The sequence below is a fragment of the Mustela putorius genome, unplaced genomic scaffold (assembly GCF_011764305.1).
Source record: "Mustela putorius furo isolate JIRA1106 unplaced genomic scaffold, ASM1176430v1.1 tig00003949_pilon_pilon_pilon, whole genome shotgun sequence".
NCBI classification, from domain to species: Eukaryota; Metazoa; Chordata; class Mammalia; order Carnivora; family Mustelidae; genus Mustela; species Mustela putorius.
The window spans coordinates 7,187,595-7,201,347 of NW_025422093.1; the positions used below are offsets into that span (position 1 = coordinate 7,187,595).

At 43.5% G+C, this 13,753-nt stretch overlaps 1 protein-coding gene across 5 annotated transcripts in view; it reads left to right on the forward strand.

The window, feature by feature from the left end:
- The window catches only part of ANK3 (ankyrin 3), a 671,415-nt gene that overhangs the window by 464,821 nt on the left and 192,841 nt on the right, over positions 1-13,753 (forward strand). The window lies entirely within an intron of this gene.

The window sequence follows — 13,753 nt, forward strand, 5'->3', positions numbered from 1 at the left end:
TGAGGTGGTGTTTTTGCTAAAACCTTACTCGTGGGAGGAAAAGGGGATTAGATGAGACAGGAGAGAAGCCATTTACTGGTGCTACCTTTAGCAATAGCAGTAGAAGTAATACTGTCTTTGAGGTCACTCCTGTGAGGCTACGCGTGATTATCTCATTTATTCAAATATCAAGAAAAGTGTTATTTATCCATGTTTTAGAGAAAAGGAAACCAAAGCTTAGCAATAAAAAGTGGCTGGTCCAGGATCCCAGAGCCAGCAAATTAGGAAAGGCAGGATTTCAGCCCCAACACTCCTAAGCACTCAAGCCTTCTGCCTCCCTTACATGACTCTAGGTTTTCTAGAGTCTAGGTTTCCATTTCTCCCTCTCCTCTTATAGCTCATTAGTTCTATAAACTTAATAAGAACTGGGACGCCTGGGTGGCTCAGTCGTTAAGTGTCTGCATTGGCTCAGGTCATAATCCCAGGGTCCTGGAATTGAGCCCCACATAGGGCTTCCTGCTCAGTGGGAAGCCTGCTTCTCCCTCTCCCATTCCCCCTGCTTGTGTTCCCTCTCTCACTGTCTCTCCCTGTCAAATAAATAAATAAAATATTTTTAAAAAATTAATAAGAACTCAGATTATACTATTTTAAAAAGCTATTTTCTACCCTATGTCATCAGCTTGCTGGAAGCCTTGATCAGTTTAAATGACTCAGGAGTGCCCACTAGCTTGTGTCACCGCAGAGCTACGTTCTTACTGCACGGAGCGTGTCCCTGGGATTCAGTGACATGGCTGTCCTGAAGCCTACTTTGACATTTTGAAGGAAAAAAGTTAAGCACCTCTTTCACAGGGGCACGTGAGTGCAAAAACTGAAGTCCTTGTCTTGAAGATGCATTCTTCTGGTTTTATTTCTGTAATTCACAGTATAATGAAAACCTCATTAAGTCACATCTTCTAATTAGGACATTAGGGAAATTTATGGCAGGGTAGTGTTTGAAGTTTGTCTTTGCACCATTGTTCAGAAACCTCCTGATGCTGCTGAAAATAAGACTGGGGCAATGTTTAAGGGATTTAAGAGGACAAATTACAGTATTTTCAGACTCCTTCGAGCAGTTCCAAACCATCCATTTACATTAAGACAATGAACGTGCTAATTACAAACGAATGCTTATTTATCGATTAAAGATCAGTGGAGATCTCAGATCCATGTTGCCCTTAACTGTGCCTCTTGTTTAAAATAATCACATTGTGTTTTGTTTAATATATGTTAAAATTGAGACTTTTGACTGATTTACAGAATCATTTTCTCCAGTCATCCTAATTAATGAGGCCTACCAACACTCTGAGCTGAAGGCTGTGGTTTAATTTGATTGTACTTCGTAGGAGGCCTGCGTGGTTGCTTACACACCAACACTAGGCTCCCCTCTGCCGTGGGTGATTGATGACTCGCTTTAGGATGTCTGAGAACTAGTTTTTGTAGACAGCTTCAAGAAACTCATTTTACAAAGAAAAAAAAAAAAAAGAAACTCAATTTAGCTTCCACATCTCTAGCAATTCTATTATCTAGTAACCCAGCATCTGCCCTTTGGGACCAGGGCCTCCCTTGTCCAGTTTCAGTGGGCAATTTCTGCATCACATGTCCCTCAAGGGTGTGGCAGAAACAGCAGCTGAGAGTAAGACCGCCCCAGAACGCAGATGGGAACAGATTTTACCTGGTCAGAACAATAAAGGAAGGATCATTAAGCCCTACATGCTAAGAGCTAGCTGCAAATCATAACCATAAATCATGTGCGTCAGGAACTGGGTCTGAACGAGATATTGATTAGGTGGTTAGAGGTAAATTAAAAAGCAACAGCAGCCCTTGCAGCCCTTGTCTTAGGGGGCTGTGATCCCTGCTCGCTGGCTGTGACAAATCCTCGGAGAAAGATACAGAGAGACTGTATCTACAGTCTCTGTAGCTCTCTGTGGGCTGAGGACATGACCTTGGCGATGGCTTCCTGTAGGCAGAGAGCTGGGGAGCAGGAGCAAGGACAGCTCTCCTGAGGAATCATTTCGTACATGCGGTAGATACGTGTTTCCCAAGTAGATACGAGGCAGAAACAAATGCGGTGTCGCTGAGGGGAGTACACAGCAGAACAGATTGCTTTCTAGGCTTCTCTGCAGGGCTAGCTGATTCATGCAGCAGGAAAGCAGATCCTTGCCAGTGGCGACTGTGTACCTAGGAGTTGCAATTCTGGTCACCGCTTAGAGCGCTCTGGCCTGCTTACCACCTTCCCTTGATTCCTATGATGACGTCGGTTTTGATTTTTGTGTTACGCTTTTGCAATCGGAATGGAAGATACCCCAAATATTTCCGTTTGGATTTTGCATGGAGACCTGGTCAGCCTCCTGGGTCCACTGTGGGGAGTCCGTGGAGGGGCTGCTTCATGCCACAGTGCAGCCTTGGCGTTCTTCATCCTGCGAAATGAGTCTGCTGATGTGGCATCGACACGGTCGGAATGGATGCGTGACCCCTGCTCTCTTAGCAAATCATTCTAGCTCTCTTGGGGAGGAGAATGTAGCTAAGACACACGAGAGCTGCTAGCGATTCTCATTCCAGAAAGGGCCTTTTGCGCTGGGGTAACTGAAGGCCAAATTAGTATGTGGATGCCTGCAAAGTTCCTTTTACGGACTGAGATAGATTAATACTCTGCTGGCTCAGAGTTTTTTTCCATCAAATATAATGGACCACCCAGCTTAATCTTCCCTCATGTCATTGACTTTTCTCCCATAAATGATTATCCAACTCCCCATCTGGGGAGGATAATTGAATAAAATATCCTCATCTGGGTCCTGCCATTTAGTGCTTTTTGGTTTTGATCTCTGGGAGGAATAAGGGATTTATGGGTCTGAGTGTTGTACTTCATTTGTTTCCTAAAGGATTTCAGGTGTTGCAGATTAAGAGTATACACATGAAGACATCTGAGGATGAAACAGAAAAAGCAAATGTTACCACGCAGCTGGAATGAACCAGTGAATACAACCGGAGGATAAGTTTAGGCCTGAAGGGCTTTGATATATGTCATAGAAAGGGAATCATGGTTGATATGGCTTTCATTTTTTGACAAAGATCTTACAGTTATTTACTTACCATCTTTTGTGCATGCGGAATAACTCAAATATGATTTTTATCACGTGAATTCTTCTAGTAAGGACAGTGGGTTTCATAGCTGACAATACCTTTAAGGACTAGATTTCAAAAGGCTCGATTCCAGCTGCCCTGTCCTGTCAATCTGTCGGTGAAGGCACCTGGCCCAGGGATGCTGAGGGACTGTCGCCCACTAAACTTGATGATGTTCTAATTAGATGTGATAGAACTTGGCATGTGTGTCACAGATCACTGACTGGTTCACATGCCCATGGGACTGCCTTTCTCAAATATCAGATATTTAGAACAAGATTTTGGCAGGTCCCAGGCCATATTTGGAACTCAAATAAGTCGTACAAAAGGTTACTTTATTTTACATAAGTGAACCGCTAAAAAAATAAAAGTGAAAAAATGAAAGTGTCAGACTTAGACTCTACCTGCGTAAGAGATCAATATGATTCAGCATGTGCATGAGCAAAGCAATGCCCACGGACAGACATTATTTGGGGATTTCCTTTCTCAATTAAATTCAACCTAGCAAACATTAAGAGCGCCTATTACGGGCTAGATCTGGAGATTCAGACTTGAGTGACCTACTGCCCCTACTCTACTAATCTGTTTAGGCTTTGAAGTGCTAAATGATACAACATAGTCTCTCTCTTAACTCCCCAAAGCATAGCAGAGTCTAGGCTATAATACCAAACATGACTTTTCTAAAAATGCAGAGACTGATCAGATCAGAAAAGCAGAGTTGAAGGACTGGTCTGGACATCACTGCCGCAAAAGTCCATAGGCTGTGACCCATTCCTCAGGGTAGCTCTGGGTCCCTTCTTCAACCCCGAGAGGCAGAGTCTATCTTGCTCCACCACAGTGGAAACCCCTTTTATAATCTCTCTTCCAGCTGGACCCCAAGACCTTAACCTAGTCTCTGGGTCCAATGACAGGGATAACCCTGTTTTCACTACACCTGGGGCATCTTAATTCAGTAGCCACCATCTAGTGGAAGTAGTTTTAAATTAAATTAAATTTAAATTAAGAATTCTATTTCTCATTCTCAATAACCATGTTTCCAGTGCTCAATAGCCGCCTGTAACTTGTGGCTGTGTATTAACACAAAATACCTAACTCTTCCATCGGTCCAGAAAGTTCTTTAGAACAAAACTGAGATACTGTTAGTCTCAGGTCGTTCTTCCCATCCACATAATAATTATCTCTAAATGTAACTCCCTCCTTCAAGGAAAATGATCCCTTAAATAGTTATGCAGAGCAGTTTTCCTCCGATGGACTTGCCCTTTTTTGCTCCAAGGGAATATTTTGCCTTTCTCATTGTGTAATGAGTAATCACCATCGTCACCACCACCGAAAGTAAAACTGAAATGTTTTTGCAAAAGAGAAATAAAAATTCCTAGAAGCTCTAAGGTCCTGATTTCTCCCAATTCATGTTATGTGAATTTCACAAGAATTAGAAATGAGATAAATCTCAAGAGAGGTCTCCAGTTGCCAGAGATTTTGCCACATGGTTGCCTCGCTTGTGAAAACCTCAGTTTTTCCATCTGTGTGAAGGCCGCTTGCGTCCTGCTCCTCCAGGATGCTTTCTCTGGCCCCCTGAAGCTGCTACCCCTGTTGTGTCCCTGGACGTGCTCCTCGCCCTCTGACTCGCTCTCGCACGGTAGACGTTGCATACCCTTTCGTGTGTATACTAAGGTGTGTCTGGCTCACGCTGCTTGTCAGCTAAGCCCCTTGGGAGTGAAGATGCCTCATTCCCGCTCCCTGCTGAGCGCCTTACCTGGAACAGCGTCTTCGCCCCTGGTAGACCTCCTCTCCCCCAGTACTCACCACGTGCTGAGCACCGTGATCACCACTTTCACATGAAGTTTTTCTTTTCCATCCTTCAGCAAAGGACTCAGCCACGTATTTGCCGTGTAGATTTTTTAAAAAATTAGTTATTTGTTTGACAGAGATCACAAGTAGGCAGAGAAGCAGGCAGAGAGAGAGAAGGGGGAAGCAGGCTCCCCACTGAGCAGAGAGCCCAATGCAGGGCTCCATCCCAAGACCCTGAGATCATGACCTGAGCCGAAAGTAGAGGCTCAACCCACGGAGCCACCCAGGCGCCCCGCCGTGTAAATGTTTTTTAGGAGAAGTAGGTATTTTATTTCCAAAAACCATTCCTCAGTTGTTGTACTATAAGAAGGCAGGACTTTCCCCTTCCCCCTCTTTCTTTTCCTGCCTGAGAGCCCTTTATTGGCTTCAGAGGAAATGGTACATTGGCATACAGCTGCACTGCATTCAGCCAGAGGGTTACAGCATGAAAGCGTGTGGTACCCTGCTTGTTGCAGAATAAGGGCTCAGTAGATGTTCGTTTTCTTCCTGTCTTCCATCGGTGACATTTGTGGTAATCATGATTTTTTTAAATAGTTACAATTTATTGAGTAGTCAATTTCAGCTTCTTTGTTAAGCAGTTGGCGTGTACCATCTCCACAGTTCTAGGTGGGCCCAAGTAGGGGTGAAATGAATGCAGTTTCCATATCCTTACACTTGCAAGACTTTGAATTTCTCAAAGACAGACCTGTGTAGGGACGCCCGAGTGGCTCAGTCGTTAAGCATCTGCCTTCAGCTCAGGTCATGATCCCAGGGTTTTGGGATAGAGCCGCACGTGGGCTCCCTGTTCAGCGAAGAGCCGGCTTCTCCCTCTCCCACTCCCCCTGCTTGTGTTCCCTCTCTCGCTGTGTCTCTCTCTGTCTAAATAAATAAATAAATAAATAAATAAATAAATAAATAAATGCAAGCTTGGGGGAAAAAAAAGACAGACCTGTGTATTAGTACCCATTTTGGAATCCCTCAAGGATAGTCCAGCACTTAGTACTGGGAAGGACTCAATATATATTTATTGAATTTGAGAGTAAATGAGCCAATAACTTGCAGGCACCTGTGCCCCCTACTCCTGGGTGGCCAGCCCTTGTGTAAATCCACTTTCCTCCAGCCATAGCCCTCTCCCTAGTCTCCAGATTTCAAACAGAAACTCACCTGATGGTAGAGGACTGCCTCCCAAACTGATATCAGTACACAAAGGGAGATGGGACATCCACAGCATTCTAATACTGGGATTTTAATTGAGTGCACCAAACCCACAAATTGAACGTCAGGTGCTGAGGGGCAAGTTTATTTGAGCGGCAGGAAGATTTGTGATTCAACAGTGTAGGTGACCTTGGAAGACAAGAAGGCTAGAACAAAGGGCCAGTCACCCATGGCTGTTACCAAGCTTTGTTCCTTTCAGGGTGTTTTGTTAAACGGGGCCTCAGGTTCTAGACTGTCAAGTCCCAATCAAGGCTACCACCAGATGGTGCTAGAAAAGACAGCAGCTCTTCCACAAAGAAGGGTGTGCATGATGTCAGTAGGAGTGGGACTCTTGTAATGATCTTATAAGGATGCAGCACTTCTGAAGACCCTACTTTGGTTTGGGTGGAGAGGCCAATGAAAATACATTTTTGATATATTTTCCCTGCACTATACAATTTGTTTTGAAAATAAAATACAATAAAGCAAATGAAAGAAAAGAAAAAGCTCTCATAACCATCCTGTTAACTTTTTCAACATTAAATATCTTTCTTTACAAAGATCAAAAACACACACACAGACACATTCATTTCTGTTCTATATTTTCAAAGATAGAGTAAATTAGATTTAGTTCCTAGTACAGGCTCTAGAGCATTAAAGACTAAGACTTTTTTTTTTTTTTAAAACCACATTTGGAATGAAAATGGAGATGTGGGAGCATTAGCAAAGGAATGTGAGTTATGGGAAAGTAGCCAAGCGGCTACTGCTTCAGCGGGGATATCGTTGCCATGGTGACATTAACACATCAGGAAGAACAAAACCAGTAAACCAGGGGCAGAGTGGTGGGAGATACACCTCTTATAGAGAGTTGCTGTTAGCATGCTGTACAACCCTTTCCTGCCTTTTTCATTTCATTTCCTGAATGCCACGTCAAATGAAAACCTCATATATCATTTTTTAAAAATTTTTTTAAGATTTAATTTTTAAGTAACCTCTACATACAACATGGGACTCGAACATACCCCGAGATCAAGGGTTGCACGTGCTTCCAAATGAGCCGGCCGGGCACACCCCCTCCATTTAACTTCTTAAAGGAATATTTTTCTCTTAAATCCTGAGTACACTGGACCTTACTGATGTCTTGCTGTGTGGTACGGGATCTGTGTTGTCTTCTGACAGAGTGACATTTCCAGGTTGTAGCAGCATAGAGAAGGAGTCTTCAGATTTGTGGTGGACCCCTGGCTTGCTTTCTGTGCCATCACCTGTCACTGATAGGGCCCAGGCAAGTCTCCTCATCCTGGGGCCTGTGGCTTTCCTAACAGCCCGATGAGAGTGACAGCAGTCAGTCACAAGCCTTTCGCTTTTGCCTCACCACCTCATGTGATAGTGGTGGCGGCCATTTCCCCTCCCCTTTCATGATAGGTCTCGGACAGCGTCATAGTGAACGGCATCTCTGTCAGCCTGCTGGCCCCCCCCCCCCCACTGGCTTACTTTGTGTACTTTTGGGCAAGTCAGTTATACTTCAGCTTTCTCATCCGTAAAATGGGTCCAATAAGAGTACCTCATGCATAACGTCATTATGACTGAAAGAGGGAGTCCGCATCCATTGCTTAGGCCACAACACATGGGCAGGGGCCCCAGCCATGCTCGTGGTAGAGGTGGTTACTACTGCTTGCATCCCGGAGGAGACCTGTCTCTGTAACCACAATGCCGGAGAAGGTGACGTTTGTCAGTCAAGCAAGTGCATCATGGTGGCTCTCTAGAGGACACCTAGAGAGAGCTGGAAATGTGGCTTCCCAGAATGTTGGATTGACCCCGTCTGCAGTGCTGTTTATCAGCATGGGAAGGTCAGCCTTTAAGAAACAATTACTGTGGCATTGTTTGAGACAGTAAGCCTTCTTCTAATTAAGTCATCAGCATTGGAAGGTGCGTGTTTCTCTTTGTTTCGCTTTTCCTCTTTGGCGTGTGCCCTGCTTCCTACAGGGCTGCTGCTCCAGTATTGTTGATGCTCTGAGAACATTTTTAAATGACCCGAATATATCCTATTTTGAAATTCCGTGAAATAAAGTTCCATTAAGGTAGGAATTGGCAAAGCTCACTTTATTCATCCGCACTTTAAAAGAGAATTATTCATCAGCTGTAGGATGTCCATTTCCTCCAGCGAGTGCCAACAGTGGCAAAGGCTCCTATGCACCTCTGCTGGGCAGTCAGAGCCCTATCCATGCTGCCATCAGATAGTGCGTTTGGAGCAGCCCAGAGGCACCCTGGTCTGCCCCTGAGCCCTGCATATTCTTGCATGCTGAAATCTTTACCTTCTTCCTCTGGTGGTTTGAAGAATGTTCTAGAAGAGCGAAGGGGCATCTAGCGGAATGAGGTTAGGACTGGGCAGAACCAAAAGGTTGCGAAGGGTGAACTTGAGAAACATGAACAGTCACTCACTGGCTCTCTCCCAAGTCAGTGCAGGAGGTTCAAGGAGACAAGTGTAGGCAGGCGATGAGCACAAACTAGCCTTCTTGGGGAAAAAATTGGAAGAGTAAGTTGTGCTGGAAACACAGGGAGTAGAATTAGAGGCTGAGCCCGCTTGCCAATGTGAAATGAGACTAGAGACAAATATTAGTGACCAAAATTACCAGACTGTTCCTTAGCCCTCTAGAACTCATTTATCTACACTTGCAGGTTTGTGCCCTTAAGGAACATCTCCCCAGTTGCCAGCCTGCCAACCCCTGGTACCCACCATTCCCATCTGTGTCTACAAGTCATTGCTGGTCTTAAACTGGAGAAGTGGGATAGTGGCAGTGGTGTTTAAAATGTATTAGGACGTACATAATGAAGGGGAAATTAGGGTACTTGGCTGTGAGCTGTGGCAGGCTCGGGTCACACAGGGAAAAGAACTCCATTCAAGGAGAAGCTTGTGGAACCCATGATATGATGCTCTTTCTTCAGAGATGACTTCTCTAGAGTCTTGCTATAGCCACAGTTTCTCAGTAGCAGAACGGGTATCATCATTCTCCATAGAGGATTTGGAAATTTGCAGAGGCATTTTTGGCTGTCATCATGGCTGGCACATAGTGGGACAGGATGTGTGGGACAGACCCTTTCAAATAGTGTCCCAACCAAGACGCCAGCAATGCCCCCTGAGAATGCCGGATCAAACAGCTCTTTACAGCTAAGGTGGGGAGGTGGGATATCCCAGGATGCAGAAGAGGGGCCCTGAAGTTCATCCTCAGGCAGAGCATTGAGTTTCCCCCAGTGATGTACCCCTGTGGGTGGGTAGGCCAGAAGACCCAGAGGTTCCTTTCAGCTCTTATTACTGAAAGTTTCAAAAATGAGGTGGACAGAACTTACACAAAGTTCAAACTAATTTAGGTAACAGCTTTCATTTATTACTAGTATAAGACACTATAAGTTCCGTATACATTGTTTCATGTATTCCTCTCAGGAATCCTGTGAGGTGTGGGTTCGATTTCCATTTTCCATGAGGAAGCAAGAAGCTGTATCTCTTGGGCAAAGTCCCACAGCTTTAAGGTGGGGGAGCTGGGGCTAAGAAGCAGTAAAGTGAATAAAATGAAATCAGAACAAAAAATAAGCTACACTCAGACTGTGTTGTTCATAACGTTTGAACATTGGAGGTAGCATGTCCAGGCTTCATACCAAACATGGACTATCACAGGAAAACCAGAACTGACAGCAGCCTCTCTCACACCAGCTGGTGATTGTTCTCTGCCCATGCCAGGGTTGCCAAGTGAATTAAATGCTTTTTTAAAAAGGGTTTTAAAGGACATTAAAAAAAAAATACTAGGAAATCCCATTACGCATTTAAGAACAGTTAAACTGGAAGATTGGAAACCTAAAAACTAACAAATGATCAGATTCCTACTAAAATATAGTGCATTCTCATCCCCCCCCCCATGTTTTGTTTCTCTCTCTCACTTGTGCATTTTTGAATCCCTAAAGATCATGGTTTGAAATGAACTCTTATATTCAGAAATGTAATGGCTTTATGACAAAACGTATAATATCTATTTTCTGGTAAGAAGAAATACAAGACGGGCTTGTCTCTACAAGAAGCGAGTTCCTCTAGGTTTGAAAATTAAAAGCCGCTTTGTCCTCGCCTCGTCAGAACCTCGCAGCCGGTTTCCCCAGCTGGCCCCCCATCCCCTTGGACTCGGATTCAGTACCTTTGGGGCAGGACTTTGCAATCTGCATTTTTAACAAGGTCCTTGGATGATTCTTCTGATCAGACACCATCAGAAAACACTCTCTGAGGCCATGCTGTGAAAATCTTCATGTAAATTGTCCAAAGTTGAACTGCAGGAGTCTTTTTTTTTTTTAAGTTTTATTTACTATTTATTTGAGAGAAAGAGAATGTGAGGAGAAGGGGCAGAGGAAAAGGAGATGGACACCCTCAAGCAGACCCTGCCCTGAGCCAAGGGTCCCATGGCAGGGCTCAGTCTCATGGCCTGCGCCAAAACCAAGAGTCAGATGCTTAATCAACTACACCACGCAGGCACCCAAGTCATAGAAGTCTTCATGGTTCCTTGGCTTATAATGACTATCCTTATAACTCCTTAATAATGTGACTTTGAACTTACATTATATGCACAGTTTACAAAACACTTCTGCATGGTGCATCACTTGAGACCACAGAATGGACATTTTTACAGATGAACAAACTGAGATCCCAAGAAGTCATTTGTCCCAGATCCTACTGAGAGTAAAACAGAATAACAGGGACTTAGATCCAGACCTTCTACCCCATTTTATTGTGCCTGATGCGTGACCATCAGCGGCGCCTGTGGTGCCCAGATGGCAGCTGCGGGTGTGCCGGCACTGGCCGCTGAGTAGCTGAGGTCATCACGGTCCCCGGAAGAGCAGTACCATCTCCTCAGGACAAGTGCGCTGCAGAGAAGGCCATTTGCACCAGAACTACCTTTTATCCACCCCCCAAACCATTTTTCTTTAAAAACTTGATAGACCTTATTTTCATTTCTTAACACGTTTAAAACTTGAGCAAGGATCTAATTTATCCACTCAAGGATCTGATTTGTCCAAAGACCAAATGAGGGCAGGATAGTTGAGAAACTAACAATTTCAAGGTAACTGACATCTCAGAAACCTATGCGAGTGATTGACTTTTTGGATGGGAAAGAAAATTATTTTAACTCAGAAATGCATTTCATTCCAGATTTATCAGAAATGATATAAGAGTGTGGAAAATGTGTGCCGGTAACGCCCCTTCATATTTTTGTTTCTCACAGTTGGGTTGGTAAAACATGAGAAAAAGGAGTGGGCTTTTTGATTAGAGCGACAGCATTCAGTAGAAACATACCAGGAAATCTAACATCGCTAGGTTAACTCATTTTAAAGAATTACACAATTTAAAAACAACTTTCCTCAATGTACAGAAAGCAGCTGATACTCTGTAATTGAATTGTTGAGACGCTGTAGAGTTCAATTACTATATGCTTCTCTACTCAGATATTTCAAGCTGGGAGGGACTTTATTAGTTACTGTAATACAGAGCAGACTACTTTTGAATGAGCACTAATAGTGACAACTTTAAAGAAATCTGAAAGCCATGAGTTCTTCTTATTTAAAATGACAGAGCTGGACTAGCTCCTCTTTTAAACTCTGCATATTTTTATTAGCTTTGAGATGTGCCGTTTCCTTTTGGATGGAAGCTGTATGCCAGCAGCGTTTTTAGTATGGAGACTGCTACTTGGATTCAGAGCTAGAGCAGATGGATGTTTGCCCAAGTTAAGAAGAGACTCTGTATAGAAAGAATGGGCAAGCACAGCTTTTAGAATCAGACAGTTGAGGTTAATCCTGGCTCCGGCATTTTCTAGCGATGGGACCCAAGGCTCCTTCCAGCTGCACCTTGCTTACCTGTGAAATTGAGTTAACAGCTTCTATTTTATGGATTGTTATGGAGATTACATGAGATCTAACTCATAGAATCAGCAAAAATAAGAGCCTAATAATTTATAGCTTTTTTGTTTGTTTTAATTTGTTCTGCAAAACAAAGACTTGCTTGGTCTAAGTCAAAAGGTGTCAATTTCTTTAGCAGAATTCTTTTTTTCTAACACATTCTTATAGGATGAAAGGCATTCAGTGGTCAAAAACTCATCATTGTTTATGGAATTATGGAAACTCTGAAATGTATCCTGAAAGATATATATATTTAAAATATGTTTAAATATATATATAGGGGCGCCTAGGTGGCTCAGTGGGTTAAATCCTCTGCCTTCAGCTCAGGTCATGATCCCAGGGTCCTGGGATCGAGCTCCGCATTGGGCTCTCTGCTCAGTGGGGAGCCTGCTTCCCTCCATCTCTCTCTGCCTGCCTCTCTGTCTACTTGTGATCTCTGTCAAATATATATATATATATATATTTAAAATATCTTTAAAATATATATATTTAAAACAAACTTTAAAATATATATAAATAAATATAAATAAATAAATCTTTAAAATATATATTATATATATAATGTATATATTAAAGATTTATTTATTTATTTATCTATTTGAGAGAGAGAGAGAACATGAGAGGGGAAGGTCAGAGGGAGAAGCAAACTCCCCTCCAAGCAGGAAGCCCTAAGCGGGTCTTGATCCCAGGACCCTGGGATCATGACCTGAGCTGAAGGCAGTCACTTAACCGACTGAGCCACCTAGGTGCCCTTGAAAGTTATATTTTAAAGGCACATATTGTGTGTGCCTGCGTGGCTCAGTCAGTAGAGCAACCAACCGACTGTCTATTTTGTCTCAGGTCATCATTTCAGGATCATACGATTAGGCCCTGAGCTAGCTAGGCTCTGCACTCAGTGGGGCATCTGCTAGAGATTCTCTCCCTCTCCCTCTGCCCCTCCTCCTGCTCGCTCACTCTCTCTCTCTCTCTCTCTCTCTCTCTCACACACACACACACACACACACTCTTTCTCTCAAAATAAAGAATCTTTAAACACACACACACACACATTGAACACCCATTAGGATGGCTAGTATCAAGAAAAAAAGAGAGAAAGAGAACAAGTGTTAGTGAGGTTTTAGAGAAACTGGAACCCTTGTGCTCTGTTTTTGGGATAAATGTAAATTGGTTCAACCACTATGGAAAAGAGCTTTGGAGGTCACTCAAAAGTGTGCTGTGTGAAGTCACCATGTGATCCAACAGTTCCATTCCTGGGTCTGTCTACAACAGTATTGAAAGCAGAGTCTTGAGGATACATTTATACACCCACGTTTCATAGCGGCATTATTCTAGAAGCCACCCGTGTCCATTAAGAGATAATTGAGTAATCAGAATGTTCAACAAAGTTTAAACAAAAAGAGTTGGGGAGCTAGCGAGAGAGACCTGGCAGAGCCTTATCTGAATTGTTGATAAGAGACCTGCTATTAATTCAAGTTTGAGTGATAAACAGTCTCATTTTATCCTTAAAAGAAAATAAATAAATTGCCTGAAGTTTTTAGAGCAGAACGGATCCAAATACGCAGAGCCCAGTTCCACGGCAAACATCAAACAGCCAGGCAGCGGCACCACCGGGGTCTAATCCGGTGGGATCTGGTCGGTCTCTGTGGGAAGGGAGTGAGGGGGAGTG